Here is a 15,154-nt window from a genome sequence, read left to right as displayed (position 1 = left end):
TCATTCATAAGGGTTGTATCATTTTGTATACTTATTAGCAGTGTCTGAGAATTTGTATTCCCCCACATTCTCTCACCTACTGAGTATGTTGTCAAACGTTTGGATCCTGCCAATGCAAGTGAGAAATGGTGTCTTGGTGTGGTTTAATTTGTATTTTGTTCATTATGAGATAAGCAGAGCATGTTTCCATATGTTATAGCTATTTGCATTTCTTTTCCTGAGATCTGTTTATTTCTTCAGCCCATTTTTGTATAGGTTTGCTGGCCATTTTATTTATAATGTTCTTTATATTTCAGGAACATGATTCTTTGGACAATAATATGTTGCAAATATTTTTTCTCACTTTGTCATTGTCAAACTGCGTGTGTGTGTGTGTGTGTGTGTGTGTGTGTGTGTGTAGCAGATTTAGATACAGCCAGGAAAGATTTTTTCAATGAGGCAGGTTTTGCCCACTCATAATACATAGAAAATTTCACTTAATATTTTCTAGTACTTGTTTATTTTCTATTTTTACATTCATGTTTCTTATCCATTTTTAGTTTATCTTTTGAATAAGTAGAGAAAAATCCAATTTTATAATTTTCCATGTGGTAACGCTACTTATTAGAAAGTCTATTTTCCCCAAACTAACTTTTATTGTACCCCAAATGTCCAGTTGGTTCTGTTTCTGGATTCTCTATTCTGTCCCACAATCTCTATGTATTCCTGGGCTTGGACGAGGGTACATGAATTAATTATATAGTCTGCCCTCCCTGTACCCTTCATTGCTCTTCTTTTTCAGTGCTTTCCTGCTTATTCTTGTTCTTTTGAATTGACTATATTCAACTTGACGACAGATTTTTAAAGATCCACAGATGTTCATTTCCTCCCCAAGTTAAATGTCCCCAGTTTCTTCAATTTTTAGCACGTGCTTTTCTGGCTATTCATGATTCTGTTCTTTTCCACAAGTCATGCAACCCTAAAATGTGGCATCCAGAAATGAAGCCACCGGCTTGGGGTGATAATGACATGATTCCTTAGGGTAAGGCTTTTTAAAAAGAGTGTCATCCACAATTGGAGAAAGTAACAAGACTAGAGTGAGCATGGAAGGAAAGCCCAGTCCGAGCAGTAGTCTTTTAGAAGGGAGCAGAAGAAGCTTCTCCTCTTCTGTCTGCACTTTTGGGGCAGGTAGGTACCTGGTGTCTCAACACGTGGACAAAAGGGTTTTGCTCTGGGAGGGGCTGGGAGGCCTGACTTTCTCCTTTTTCCTAGTCTCTGCCTATAATCCCCTTCTGCTAGTTCCCTGGCTTCCTCCAGGGCCTTCTAAATCTCCGGTCCTCTCCCAGTTCCGGGGACAGGTGAGCCTCTTTCCTTCTGGAGTCCTTTCATTTGGACTCTTCCGCTTGGCTCTACTGGCGCTGTCCCCCGCCGGGCTCCGCAGTTGGTTCTTCCCGCTCCCAGCCACGCCCCTCGGCATCCTCTGTCTGCTCACTGCAGTCCACCCAGGGGCTTCCTCTGATGATGGGTTTCACGTGCCTTGGGCGGAAAGCACCTGTGGTGGAGGAAGGCAAAGTTCACTCCCAGTACCCGCCCCCTGCGCTGGGTCCTACTGAAGTAGGAAACGGTGAAAGAGAGGGTCCTGTGCTGTTCTGCAGGGATGCGTCGCTTCCACTCAGCTGTCCCTACACCATGGACTCAGTACCTGCCACTGTGCCTTCTGTCACTGTTTCCCTGGGGGACCCAGAGCTCCTGGGACCCCTGTCGGGTGGCTGAGTTCTGGCGGAGTGGGTGCACTGACTGTCATGGCGACAGAGAAATGGAGTGTGTCAGGCCCAAGGCAGGCAGGACGTGACTGTATGGTTAAGCAAGGCCGGTGAGAGTGTACTTGAGCTTTCCCCACTTGCACTTTTTTTTTGACGGAATAGAGGTGACAACCTCATGGTATGTTCTGAAATGCAGCCAACAATCCAAACAGCTAATGTTACTACAGGTCTTTTCCCTAAGGAGACTGCTGGGGAATTGGGCCCAAGTGACAGTTATCTCATATTACGTGTAGAGGGCGGTGAAAACAGGGAAGAGTAGGCATGTGTTTACTGCACTGCCTTTGAGCAACCATTTAAAATTAGGCTCTGAATTTTATAGAAAGATGTTAAATTCAGAGAAGTTTATCTAAGCCAGTTTTCAAGAGTTGTCTGAAATTACATGTCACGTATCTGTATATAAGAGTGGAATGGAAGTAAGATTTAAAATCTTATACATATATCGTCATTGTTTTTATTTGTTGCCATAAAATTAATTAGTTCTTTCATATATTTAAGTTTTGTCTTAAATGAATTTTTTAAATTATAAAAACCAGGTTATCTAAGAGAAAAGAATGATACAGAGGGATTCTAGCCAGGTGTTAGATAATGTGATGATATAGGGCCTGTTACAAACTGGAAATGTATGCTCAATTTAAAGTATTTAGATTCCGCCTGGGGTTGTGGTTCAGTAGAGCGCTTGCCTAGCATACATGAGGCACTGGGTTCGATCCTCAGAACCATATAAAAACAAAACAATGTGTCCACCCTAAAACTAAAGATACATAAATAAATATTTTTAAAAAGTATTTAGATTCATTATACTTGAAAACACTGGAAGCGAACAAAAAATATGAGACTGCCAGTATTCTCTCTCTTGAAGAAGCTATTGGAAAATATTGAGGAGGTGGATTTCTGATGAGGAGGTTGGTTTAGAATTGCCATGATTCTTTGTGACTGTTTTGTTATAAATTTAAGGTTTCCCATTTCTTCTAATTTGTCTGTTTAAGCTGTTTACTACATTGCCTGATGATGATACTCAGCCTGGGCCTGATTTTTATGGACTACCATGGAAGCCTGTAGTATTCACTGTTTTCTTTGGGATTGTATCCTTTGTCATTTTCTTTTGGAGAACTGCTCTTGTGAGTAAATTAACTTACTTATACCTTAGCACATAAGCACAAGGATTATTTTATATAGTCACTGCCCCCCCCTTTCTTTTTCTTTTTCAGTTGCTAAAACACAAAATAGTGGTTTAAGTCAAACTAACATTATAAAATAATTTAGTGTGGGTGCAGTTGGTAGAACTGGTAATTCTTACAGCCATCCTGACCAGTAGTTTCATATGTATCAGAAGTCTTAAAAGTGGGATAAAAGATGGGATAGGTTAGATAAATATCCTTTTATGTAGCATATATGTCTAGTAATCTATCTTAAAGAAATAACTATGCTTTGAAGATTTTGGTAATGTTTTTCAATGGAACAGTGTATTAGATTGAAGACTTAGCACAACATAATTCATTTAGGGGTTATTGTATGTTCGATTAGTGGAATAGTAGGCAGATTTATTTATTTCAAAGCTTTGAGGTACAGAAAATGCTCACAATTAAATGTGAAGTGGGAAAAAAAGCAGAAACTAAGATTTAAATGTTGATGAACTGTATGTTAATATAAACATACAAACAGGGGGAAATGCTGCAAAGAAATACAGTAAAATGAGAAAAAGGAGATGAGATAATTTTTCCAGTCTTTTATATAAATTTTTCCCAGATTTTATGATTTGATCATATGTACAGAAAATACCTTTTTATTTGGAAGTATAGATTATGTGTTGTCCAAAAATCCATTAAATGTTTTGTTCATTAAGGGTTTTTTTTTTCTGAGCAGAATTAGTCTATCTCTGTGTATGTGTGTACATATATGTATAAGTGTGTGTGTGTGTGTGTGTGTGTGTATATATATATATATATGCGCTTATACATACTTATGTTTGTACTGTAGGTCATTCTGTTTCATAGTTATTTAACATAATTGGAAGAAAATTATTTTAGGTAAATGGACTTTGCATATGAAAAGCCTAACAGTTAAAGAGGCCAAAAGCATTGGATACAAATCTTTTCAAATCTGAGTGTTCTTTTTCTGATTTCTTAATTATTTCAGACACATCATTGTTAAGATAAGTTTCCTCTCCTTGTACAATTGAGTGTAAAATCTCTTAAAAAGTATTCCCTTCTTAAATAGAAGAATCGTTTGCCTGGATTCCTGTGAGGAATTTTCTAATCTCATTGAACTTTTTCTCAGCTAAAAGTAAAAAGGAAATAGAAGGATAAAGAGAAGGGAAAAACATGAAAACATTTTATATTTCTCTCTCTTGTTTCTTTCATTTCAAGAACCCTGGTACCTGTTTCTCTTTTCACTAGGTTATGTGGGATGTGGTTCCTAGCTTGTTGCTCCTCAGTTTCAGCATTTGACTTTGGAACTTTAGTCCCTACCTTAGATGACTGCTTTTATGCTACTTCCCATTTTCCTCTGTTGTCATTTTGAGTAAAAGGTTAGCAAGGCTATGACATTAAAGAAATGTTCATTTATTTCTGTGTTGGAGTTTTCTGAATGCAATTTCCTATTACGAAGATCCCATGGATGATCCGTGGACACATCTGGGTATCCCATCACCATTTATAACATTTGAAAGGACAAGTAATATGCTAAGTTACAAAGAAATTTAGTGATGTTTTAAAAAAATTTCTGCTTAGGTTTTATTTTCAGGTAGTTTATTGCTGTTTTTTGGAAACGATTGTTTTTGTCCTTTCCAGAATATGTTAATTGTCATTTCTCTTATTGCTTGTGCATTTTCTTCTAGCAGTCTTTCCTTTCAGATTTCTTGCTATATATTTAGTGGTTTACAGAAATAAGATGATGTAGCCTCTTAGTTTCTAAATTCAGCCAATAGCCAAATTTAAATTGGAGTTCTAAGATGTTTTCTGGTGAGTGAAAATGGCATATCTTAGTACAAAGATTATGCCTTTAATATTGTTTCCTCAGATTTCTTTTGAATAGTCATTGTTTCTAGACTTTATCCTGGTTATTTAGAATTGTCAAGTAAATGATTTTGAGTATACACACACACACACACACACACACACACATCTTTACTGTGAAATAAGGTACATATCTTAGTGTTTTTATGTCAGAGGCTATTTATGAAATATCACTACCAATTAAATTTAAAAGGCTTGTTAACCTTTACTTATTTTTAATCCTATAAATTATTATCCTGAACCAGAATGTTATTAAATTCTCACTTGGTTATGATTCTGACTGTTATTTTAGGAATGCTGTTTCTATTGAGCAGATGTTTGACATCAAATTTAATCTTTTTTCTCTCTTCTAGGTAAAAGATAGAGTATATCAAGGTAAATTTTTAGGTTTCTTAAACTTGTAATAACCCTTTGTATTGGTGTTTGATGTGTGTTTTATGTATATTAGAAGTAGATACAGTGACTTTTAATGTCTATTATCTTTTTTACCTCCTGAAAATTTTACTATTCCTAGGTTGCTAGTATGGATAATAGAGAAGATGATGATGGTTCCAACTCTGAGATAGGAGATAAAGAGGAGGAACAAATTGTGGATAGGGAGATGATGATAAGTTTTAATTTGGGGCAGATTAACTTTGAATATTGATGTAATGCAGATGTATTACATTTGAAGAGTATTTCTATGCTAATGATTTAATCATGCATTAAGTAATTGAGTAATAATTTGAAGAATGGTAATGTGAATCAGTATGTTTTCATTTCTGTTTTTCTTTGCAAAGAATTAAATGATTCCATTTTCGGAAAAGAAAGTGTTTTGAGAAGGGGGGAATATCAAACTACAACACTTTACTGTATTTCCCATCTGTGAAATAAGCTTAAATTGAAATATCATTTTGGATGGGAGGGGTTCCTGGGATTGAACTCTGGGGCACTCTACTGAGCCACATCGCCAACCCCCTATATTTAGAGACCAAGTCTCACTTAGTTGCTTAGTGTCTCGCTCTTGCTGAGGCTGGCTTTGAACTTGGGATCCTTCTAGCTCAGCCTCCTGAGCCACTGGGATTACAGGTGTGCACCACTGAACCCAGCAAAATATCATTGTTCTTATATTTTTCTTAAATTTTAATAATTTTTATACTCTTATTGCTAATAAGCATAGATTGCTTTTTAAAAGCATAATAGTTATGCTAAGAAGTATTTCCTCATAGTACCATATAACATGTCTTTGCTTTTAGTAGATTGAGTAATTGAATTTCATTTAGTGATTGTAATAATCTTGTGTATTTCCCCCTTTTAGTCAATGAACAGCAAATTTCCAAAAAGGTGAACAATTTCATGAAAGAAAATGAAGAACTAATGCAGAAATTGTCAAATTATGAACAGAAGGTATAATTATTTTTTTTTGTTTCTTTCTCCCTTTGTTCTAGCTTGAATCATTCCTACCTGTTTTAATTTAAAAATCATATTTTAAAATTTTTGTTTCATTATTTCTTACAAATCATCCAAATTCTAAACAGTCATATGTATTAAGTACTGCTTTTTTCTGGAAAGGGTCACTTGTCTGGAAGTAACTTGTATGGTAGCACTTTAATTTGTGAATCTTAATTCTGAATGCTTTATTTACATAGATGAAGGAATCAAAGAAACAGGTCCAAGAGACCATGAAACAAAATATGATTCTTTCTGATGAAGCAACTAATTATAAGGTAAAAATCCCTTCTTTGGGGGGAATTACATTCTAAACTCAAAAGTAAATGTAATGAGTGAGTAATCTTGACACCTTTTTTTTCCAGGATAAAATGAAGCTTCTTGAAAAAGCTAAAGAACTTCTGGATGAGAGAGCTAAAAGTCTTCATGTTATGTTAGAATCTGAGAGAGAACAGAAAGCTAAGAATCAGGACTTGGTAAGAGTTTTGCTGCTAAGTATTACTGCAATTTGGCTTTTCAAATATTTTGTAAAATTGGTTAGGTTGAACTTAGTCCAGCTGTTAACTAAAGTAAGATTAGGAGTCAAGGAAGTTGAACCCACTTCTGCCCATTTTGTGGAACTTTTAAGTACTGATACAACAACTTAAAACATTTTTACTTACATATTTCATTTTCAATTTCTATAAGTTTCTGTAATTACATAAAAGTTGCAAAAGATGGTAGAGAGTGTGTTCTGAAATATCCTACACCCAAGTAAGCTTGATCACCTAGCTGAGGTAGTATTTATCAGATTTCTCCACTGTAAAAATTCTTTCCAATCCTTTTCATATTGTATTCTTTGGAAGTTACCATGCACAGCCCACAGTTAAAGTATGAAGAGTTACAAGCTCAGGATGCAGCTCATGGTAGAGCACTCGCCTAGCATGCATGAGGCCCAGGATTCAATCCCAGGCATTGCAAACAAAGATTGCAGATTTATGTCCACTTCCTTAAGGAGCAAGTATCTTTATAATTTTTTTGGAATTCTTCTGTATGTGAGATTAGTCTATTCTTCCTTAAATTTTATCAGTTTTTACTTCAGATAAGAAAATTTTAAAAATGATCTTGGGAAATTTTTTTCTCTATCACTAGAAAAAAATTACTAATTTGAACTGGTTTACTTGAAACAGTAATTAATTAGTTAATTTTCTATGCTTTAAAACATTTACTTATTGCATTATGATTTTCTATACTTTGAACTTTTTTTATGGTTATCTCATAAACAGTAAGGTTGTGGATGCCATGAAATATTTATGACTTCATTTTCCCTCATCTCTTTCAGTTCTTGATTTTTTGCTTAGTCCAAAGCTGGATTCCCTGCATTTACCTGAAATGTAATGGGATGGCTTGACAAAAATTTTGTTGTGTTTATCTTTTTTAGTATATATATGTATGTGTACACACACACACACACACACACACACACACACACACATATATATATCAGTATTTCTACTGAAATCCTAATGCATATTTTGTGTTCTGTTTTCACCTGGCAGATAATGGAAAATAAGAAATCTATAGAGAAGCTTAAAGATGTCATTTCAGTAAATACTTCTGAACTTTCAGAGGTAAAGCTGCCAACTATTGCTAACGGATATTAATACTACATCTTAGTTTTGTTGCGGACCAAAAATTTGAGGTGTGCTAAAATGTGCAAAAAATGAGAACTATATGGTGTCTTGTTTGGGAAAGTATAACTTTGTTTCTTCTTTGGAATTAATTCACTAACTGTAGTGTTTTTCATTAGCTTCAAATTCTCCTTAATGAAGCTAAGCTTCGTGAAGAGAAGGTGAAGTTGAAATGCTGTCAGCTTCAGAAAGAAAATACCATGCTTAAGAAGGAGAAAGAGCAGGTAAAGAAAATTTGATGTCATACATAATGTAAACTAGAGAAGTGAATTTCATTATCTTGTATCTTTCTTGGATCTGTTTCTGAGGTAAGGAATATTCATGTAGGACCTTTTCTAGATATGCAAAGTTTAAACAATGCTCCCCAATTTGAGTGCATATATATGGTCTCCATCTGTTTTGGATTTTTGGATTATTGCTTTTCTTATCAAATGTCAATCAGTTATTAACTTGCATAGCCTCAAAGAAACTTTTTAAACCAGAAAATTAAGTATTTTATGATCCTCTTTTGAATAGTTACTGATTCACCGGCCAAGGGAAGATTACATGATAAGGAATCTAAATTTAGGAGACAGTCATATATGCCCAGCCATTCCTGCTGGAGATAAATTATTTGAATTGGCAGCAATTTTCTGGGGAATGCAATAAACAGGGTCAACTTCCTGATAGCTCTGATGTTCTTACTGCAGCTGTGAGAGTTGGGGCCACTCTGCCCTCTTCCTTAACCAAGGACTCAACCCCCTCGATTGAGGCAGGCCACCAAGGAGTATGGCTCTCTATTTCTTTGTCTAAGTCCTGATATATCCAGTGCAGAAACCCCTCCCTAACCCATAGGAATTCATGTGTTTTGACTTTTCAGTTGCAGCAGGAAGTAAAAGACTGGAGTACATCACACGCTGAGCTCAGTGAACAAATGAAATCATTTGAGAAGACCCAGAAAGATTTACAAGTAGCTCTTAGTCAAAAAGATGATACTATTAATGTAAATTTATACTCCAAATATATGTTTCATCTCATGAATTCTCCTGAAATCTTCTGAATTAAAATTGAGAGTCTTCCAACCTTTTGCTTCTTTTCTAGGCTTTGACTAATCACATCACACAGTTGAATCGGTTACAATGTGAATCTGAATCTGAGGATCAAAGTCGAGATGAGTCAGATGAATTAACCAATGGAGAGTTAGCAGGTAAGATCAGTCTCAGGGAGGTTGAATCCTTTTTTGCTTTCCTGTCTTTAATTAAGTATACAGATGCCACTTTTCAGCTGGCTGAATTTCTTCTTAAGCTTCAGGGTTGTAGACACATATCACTGGATCTATAGATATGTCTGTTGCATTGGCAGAGGTGGGTTGTTGGGGTATAATGTAGCAATAGGCATGTGAAGAACACTGACTTTTTCTATCCCATTGAAAACTAGTAAGTACACTGCAGCTACAATAGTCACATCCTATACCTCTAAGTATTGAACATTGTACAGTAAGAGAAATTTATTTCTTAACTTATGCAGATGATACTTGATTTTGATACTCATCATCTCTATGGCTCTGTGGTTTTAAGGTCCACAGTCAGTCCGGAGGCAGTTGGAACCATAAACTAAGGCTGTGAGAACAGAGGCTAGAGACTATCAGAAAGCTAGAGAGGGAGTGTAACAGTGTTTACTGATGAGGAAAATATTTCCAGATGTTTTCTCCCAAGTTGGATATTGCTTACATAGCAAGTATTTCAAACCACACCTGGTAGTAGATTCAGGGAGAAAATAGAGGATTGAATCTTTCTAAACAAGACACTTATTGCCCAGGTGAAGATAGATCTGAGAGAGAAGAAAAGCTTTTATCTTACAAGAATAGCATAGATAACATTTTAGTTGTGCAAACTAGAAATTCACCTTTTTTTAAAGACAGACACAGTACTTTTATTTATTTTTATGCTGAGGATCAAACTCAGTGCCTCACACATGCTAGGTGAGCACTCTACCACTGAGCCACAACCCCAGTCTGAAATTCACCTCTCTCTTTTTTTTTTAAATCTAAGCTTGCAATTCTCTTAAAAGTCATTAGTCTAATCAGTTTAATTATTTAATTGATTTTTTTCTTCCAGTATTGAACACAATCATTCTTTAGTTTAGGGAAGTTAGGAGAATATAGAGTTAAAAGTAAGGAAAGAAAAAGCTAAAGTCTTTTGTTTTTTAGGTGATCGGAACGAGAAGATCAAAGATCAAATTAAGCAGATGATGGATGTCTCTCGGGTATAGTTCTTTGTAAGAGTCCCATAGTACCTGTGAATTCTTCCTGTGCCTCACTTTTAAGAATACCTCTCTTTTCTGCAATTTTTAGACAAAAACTACAATATCAGTAGTTGAAGAGGATCTAAAACTTTTACAACTTAAGCTAAGAGCCTCGATGTCCACAAAATGTAATCTAGAAGGTGGGTTCTTCTTGAGAAGAAATTGCCATGTTGGAAAGACTTAAAAATTTATTGGAAAGATAAAGAATGGCTTTTTGCTTTCATGCTTCTTACTTTTCTTGGCACTACTCCCTCAAACAAGTTCTTAAGTCCTTGTACACATATAGAGATAAGCTGTTTTATCCTTTACAGACCAAATAAAGAAATTAGAAAATGACTGCAATTCACTACGGTCTTCTAAAGTTGGACTGGAAGAGGAATGCAAAACTCTTAGGCAGAAAGTGGAGATTTTAAATGAACTCTACCAGCAAAATGAGATGGCACTAAAAAAGTAAGATTTCCATTGTTTGTTATTGTTATCATTGTGTGAACTAACAGATAATTTTATCTAGTAGAGATTTGTCTTTTTTCCTTTGTGTTTTGTTTCCTATAAGTTGCATTTTTCTTTCCATCATCAGTCTTAAGAGTCCTGAGGTAGTTGGAACCATAAACTAAGGCTGTGAGGACATCGTAATCAATTGTCAAATTCATATGAAGGCAAGAAGTGGTAAACTGGTATTAACAGTCACTGATGTGGAAATACCTCTCAAAGATCTAGACCCTTTCTATGATCCCACTATTTATTTTAATTTCCTTTCATTGTGATCAGTTATGTAATTCTAATGTTTTGAACTTGTATCTCTAACTCTGGACCTTTAAAAATACTGAGTGATTTGGAATGACATGTTTTAGTAGAATAAAAACTTCAAAAAGGAATAATATTTACTTATTGATGGTACAAGTTTTGGACTTGAATATCTCAGATGTTCACACTAAAAATTGAACTGTGGCAAGGATTTTAAGAGTTATGATTACAGAAGTACTTGTTTGTAGTATATATTTATATATTAATCTTCTCAGTGTGGAGCTAGTTATTTTTTGGAAGTTCATTTGAAGATTTTAATCCACAAAAATACTTGAATTCTCTAAAAATAGTTTTTTTGTGTCAGATTTTATTTGTTTGCACCTGATTTATTAACAAGATATATATATATATATATATATATATATATATATATATATATATATATATATCTTGTTAAAGCAAAGACAGACCTTCTTATAGACCTAACTATTTTTAGGTATTTTGACTTCTGTTGCCTAATTAATGCATTAAATATTGAAACCTTTCCATTAACTTTTCTAAAATTCTGTGATCTCCAAGCGACCTTTTTAGAATCTCAAATTTTTGTTCAGGCCAGTTCTAAATGCCTGGCCTGTTTCAAAGAAACATTTCTCATTTTATCACTTTTTTTTTCAAAAGAACACTTGTTTTCTCTGTCCCTACTAGTAATATGAATGACCTAAATGGCAATTAATTTTCTTTGTAATGCAGTTAAATTGTAGCACTATTTTCCTCAACTCCTCCAAAATTCATTCAGTCATCATCTGTGGTTTGTACTCTTTTTACTCATCCCCAGGTACTATGTTAGTTCATGCCTGTGTCATCTTTTCTGTTTCTAACCTAGGTCATCTGTCTTCATTCTCCATTATTTATATTTTTATATAATTTATTTCAAATTCTTAGTAATTTTCTCTATAGCCGCTTGAGTGGACTTTCTAAAATATAAGTCTGTTCATGTCAATATGTGCCTGTGGTTTATGAAGAATTTGCTTTCTAATTAATGACCTGTTCTTTTTTTCTTCCTTGTATCTTTTTAATAGTTTAAATATTTTTAATTATTTTCCTCATTCCCTCTATAAGCTTGATGTAATCATAAATTATAATGGAATTATAATTATATAATTATAATTTTATTCATCTTCTCATAATTTAAAGGCCTTGGTATATATTCTGGATTTAATAAAAACCTGACATAGATTAATAGGTTTATTACTTGTTTTTATGGGCTTTAAGTAGCTCCTGAATCAGATAACTGTTGTGGCATCGTATGTTAGTACTTCGTATACTGTGAACTCCACAAGACATTCATTCAATTTATACACATATTTAAAGTTTCTGTAGTTCTGCATTCTACACTGTTGGTTTCTTATTTGAAATTATTTTCATTCTATTTGAACATTGTCCTTTAATGATAGATTTGATTAGTGTATCAAAGTAGTACAAGGATAAACAGAGAATAGTATTTTATCCACTAAATATTGCTACCTTTATAATCTGTATTAGGTTGACATGAACTTCATGATTAGAGTTAAAACCAGTTTCCATTTTTAAAGGATCTTTCTTTTGGCTACTGAATTTTGACTGTTACTTAGTTTTAGCAATTTGAAAATATCCAATTAATTACCATCTGTTTTAATTTTTTTTCTTTAAGGAGTCCATTATCATTGTTGTTTGGTCTTATCTCCCTCCCCTAGTTCCTGTAGTCATTTCTCTCTTTTTTTAACAGTTGTATTGGGAAGTGCCTAGGTGTAGTTTTCCCCACCCCACCCACTTTTTCCTCTTGCAGTTATGTTGCTTGGGACCATTAAACATTTCTTGAATTTTCGAGTCTTTTTCTAAATGTTGATTTTACCTCATTCTCTCTTCTGTAATGCATATTAGAATTTGATTTCCCCTGCCTCCTACATTCTGGATTTACTTCTTCTGGATATTTTCTTCTGACCTGTCTTAAAAGCGGTAGGATTTATTTTACTTCCCAAATCTGTTGTTAAAATCATTCATTGAGTTTAGGATTTTAAAAAGTTCAGGGTTTAAAATATTATTTTAGTTGTAGATGGACATAATATTTTATTTTATTTTTTATAGGATTTTTTAAGAGAGAGAGAAAGATAATTTCAATATTTATTTTTTAGTTTTTGGCGGACACAACATCTTTGTTTGTATGTGGTGCTGAGGATTGAACCCGGGCTGCACACATGCTAGACGAGCGCCTTACTGCTTGAGCCACATCCCCAGCCCGACACAATATTTTATTTATTTTATGTGGTGTTGAGGACTGGTCCCAGTGCCCCACACATGTGGGGCACGTGCTTCACCACTGAGCCACAACCCCAGTCCTATTTCAGTACTACAGCTCAAACCCAGGACCTTGAGCCATGTGCTCTACTATTGAGCTACCTCCCCAGACTCCTTGCTCTTTCTCATAAGGGACTAGTGTCTTACTGCTTTCCAAGCTATCTTTAATCTCATCATTCTGCCTCTGCCTCTGAGTATCTTTGACTGTGTGTAGGTCACCACACCCAACTATTTCTTGGTTTTATAGTTTCTAATCCTTTGACAAAATTTATAATCTTTTTTTTTCCTCTTTTGTGGTGCTGGGGTTTGAACTCAGAGCCTTGTGTATGCAAGGCAGCACTCTACCAACTAAACTATATTCCCAGACCTGAAATTCATAATCTTGACTTTACTTTTTTGAAACATGTGCGGTTAACCCCATTAGGTGTTTTCCTTTTCTGTGGGATTTTTTCTCACAGAATTTTGTCTTATGGAGTGCCTGGTCAGTTTTGATTGGCTAACATTGTTGTGATAATTATACATGAAATTTGAGGACTAAGATGAAGTTATCTTCTTATAGAAAAGTGTTGAGGTTACTTGAGTAAGATTGTCACTTCAAACGTAGTCAGCAATTAAGATAATTCAAAAATGACTTGTCTTTTCAATGTTTCAGTATTGTTCCTTTTGGATTTTTTGCCTGTTCATCACTTAAGTGTGCAGTACTTTCTAATCTAAACTCAAAGGCTAGGGCTTTTATTAAGGGTCCCTTTATTTGTAGCCCCAAACACTTCTTTTTTTCTCTAAGCCCAGGAATTTGATGAAGGCTTAGTTCAGACTCATTATATCTTTGTGTTATCTTCAATATGTGGGTAAACCTAGGAGAAAAGTACCTTAAAGTGCCAGCCTTACTTGTAATTCTGAGATTCCTTTTTCTAATGGATCTTGGCCACATACATATATCTTTACTGCCTTTTTAGCTTGTATCCTTTCAAACACAATTTTATATTCTTATAAAGATGTTTTGATTGTTCTTAGTGCTCTCAGACTAACTCTTTGGTAATTGGAAACAAAATTCTCTCTGTCCTTCAAGATTCAGTTTTCTCCATATTCCTTCTTAAGCCAGTGGGGAAAATTATTATATTCCTTTAGGTGTCATTTATACCTGAAACAGTGAGCTCTTTTATTCTTTAGCATCTTACAAGGTAACTAGTATATTATAGCCACTCATAAAATACTTGCTGAAGAATTAAATGAGAAGCTATATAAGAATATATAATCCCCTTTTTCTATTTGGTATCAATAATCCTTTTTTACTATAGTTCTTCTGATTTATGGAAAATTAAGTTTCAAGTTAATTATCTTTTGAATTGGAACTATGGCTAAAGTAGTACAAGGATAGCAGAAAATAGTATTTTTAAAATCATTAAATGTGGCTACCTTTGTCTCAGTAGATGAACATCTTGAGTTTCATGATCAGAGTTAAAACTTGTCAGTAGATAATACTCTGATCATGGGTCAGTTTGGCTTCTTTTTCTGGTTGACAGACATTATCAAAACTCAGATTTGTCTTTTTGCTTAATTGCAATTCTTTTGAAATATATATCTAAAGTGTCAAAAATGTTCTGTGGTTAATTGCATAGCTAAAAGACATATTCTAGAAGATTTTTTCTTTGACTGACTATATCTTTATTATGGTACCAGTCTTGGATTGAGAAAAGAGTTCCTCCATGACAAAGATATACTTAGTGTCCTACCCATGGCAGAAACGAGAAAAGAATTATCCCCTGCTTTATCCTAATATGTTTAATTATGTTAGGTTGATCAGTCCTGATCTTCCACATTGAAGTAAAGTGAGTTTTTATTATCTTACACACAGGAGACTTGCCCTTGGGGCACATGT

General features: G+C 34.5%; 1 long non-coding RNA gene and 1 pseudogene across 2 annotated transcripts in view; one reads left to right on the top strand and one right to left on the bottom strand.

Moving 5' to 3' along the window:
• LOC144374929 (uncharacterized) overlaps nucleotides 1-15,154 on the bottom strand; it is a 74,446-nt gene that overhangs the window by 47,086 nt on the left and 12,206 nt on the right. The window lies entirely within an intron of this gene.
• Nucleotides 1-15,154, top strand: part of LOC144374928 (transport and Golgi organization protein 1 homolog) — a 167,974-nt pseudogene that overhangs the window by 146,210 nt on the left and 6,610 nt on the right. Inside the window, exons 8-19 of the transcript XR_013434164.1 lie at nucleotides 2,789-2,920; nucleotides 5,170-5,191; nucleotides 6,114-6,202; nucleotides 6,445-6,522; nucleotides 6,610-6,720; nucleotides 7,783-7,854; nucleotides 8,034-8,138; nucleotides 8,774-8,896; nucleotides 8,995-9,100; nucleotides 10,103-10,158; nucleotides 10,247-10,337; nucleotides 10,509-10,647. The product of XR_013434164.1 is annotated as a transport and Golgi organization protein 1 homolog (transcript). The remainder of the gene's footprint in view (nucleotides 1-2,788; nucleotides 2,921-5,169; nucleotides 5,192-6,113; nucleotides 6,203-6,444; nucleotides 6,523-6,609; nucleotides 6,721-7,782; nucleotides 7,855-8,033; nucleotides 8,139-8,773; nucleotides 8,897-8,994; nucleotides 9,101-10,102; nucleotides 10,159-10,246; nucleotides 10,338-10,508; nucleotides 10,648-15,154) is intronic.

The sequence above is a fragment of the Ictidomys tridecemlineatus genome, unplaced genomic scaffold, assembly GCF_052094955.1.
Source record: "Ictidomys tridecemlineatus isolate mIctTri1 unplaced genomic scaffold, mIctTri1.hap1 Scaffold_96, whole genome shotgun sequence".
Classification (NCBI taxonomy): domain Eukaryota; kingdom Metazoa; phylum Chordata; class Mammalia; order Rodentia; family Sciuridae; genus Ictidomys; species Ictidomys tridecemlineatus.
The sequence above is the reverse complement of the archived record's forward strand: the minus strand, read 5'-3'. Positions and strand labels throughout refer to the sequence as shown.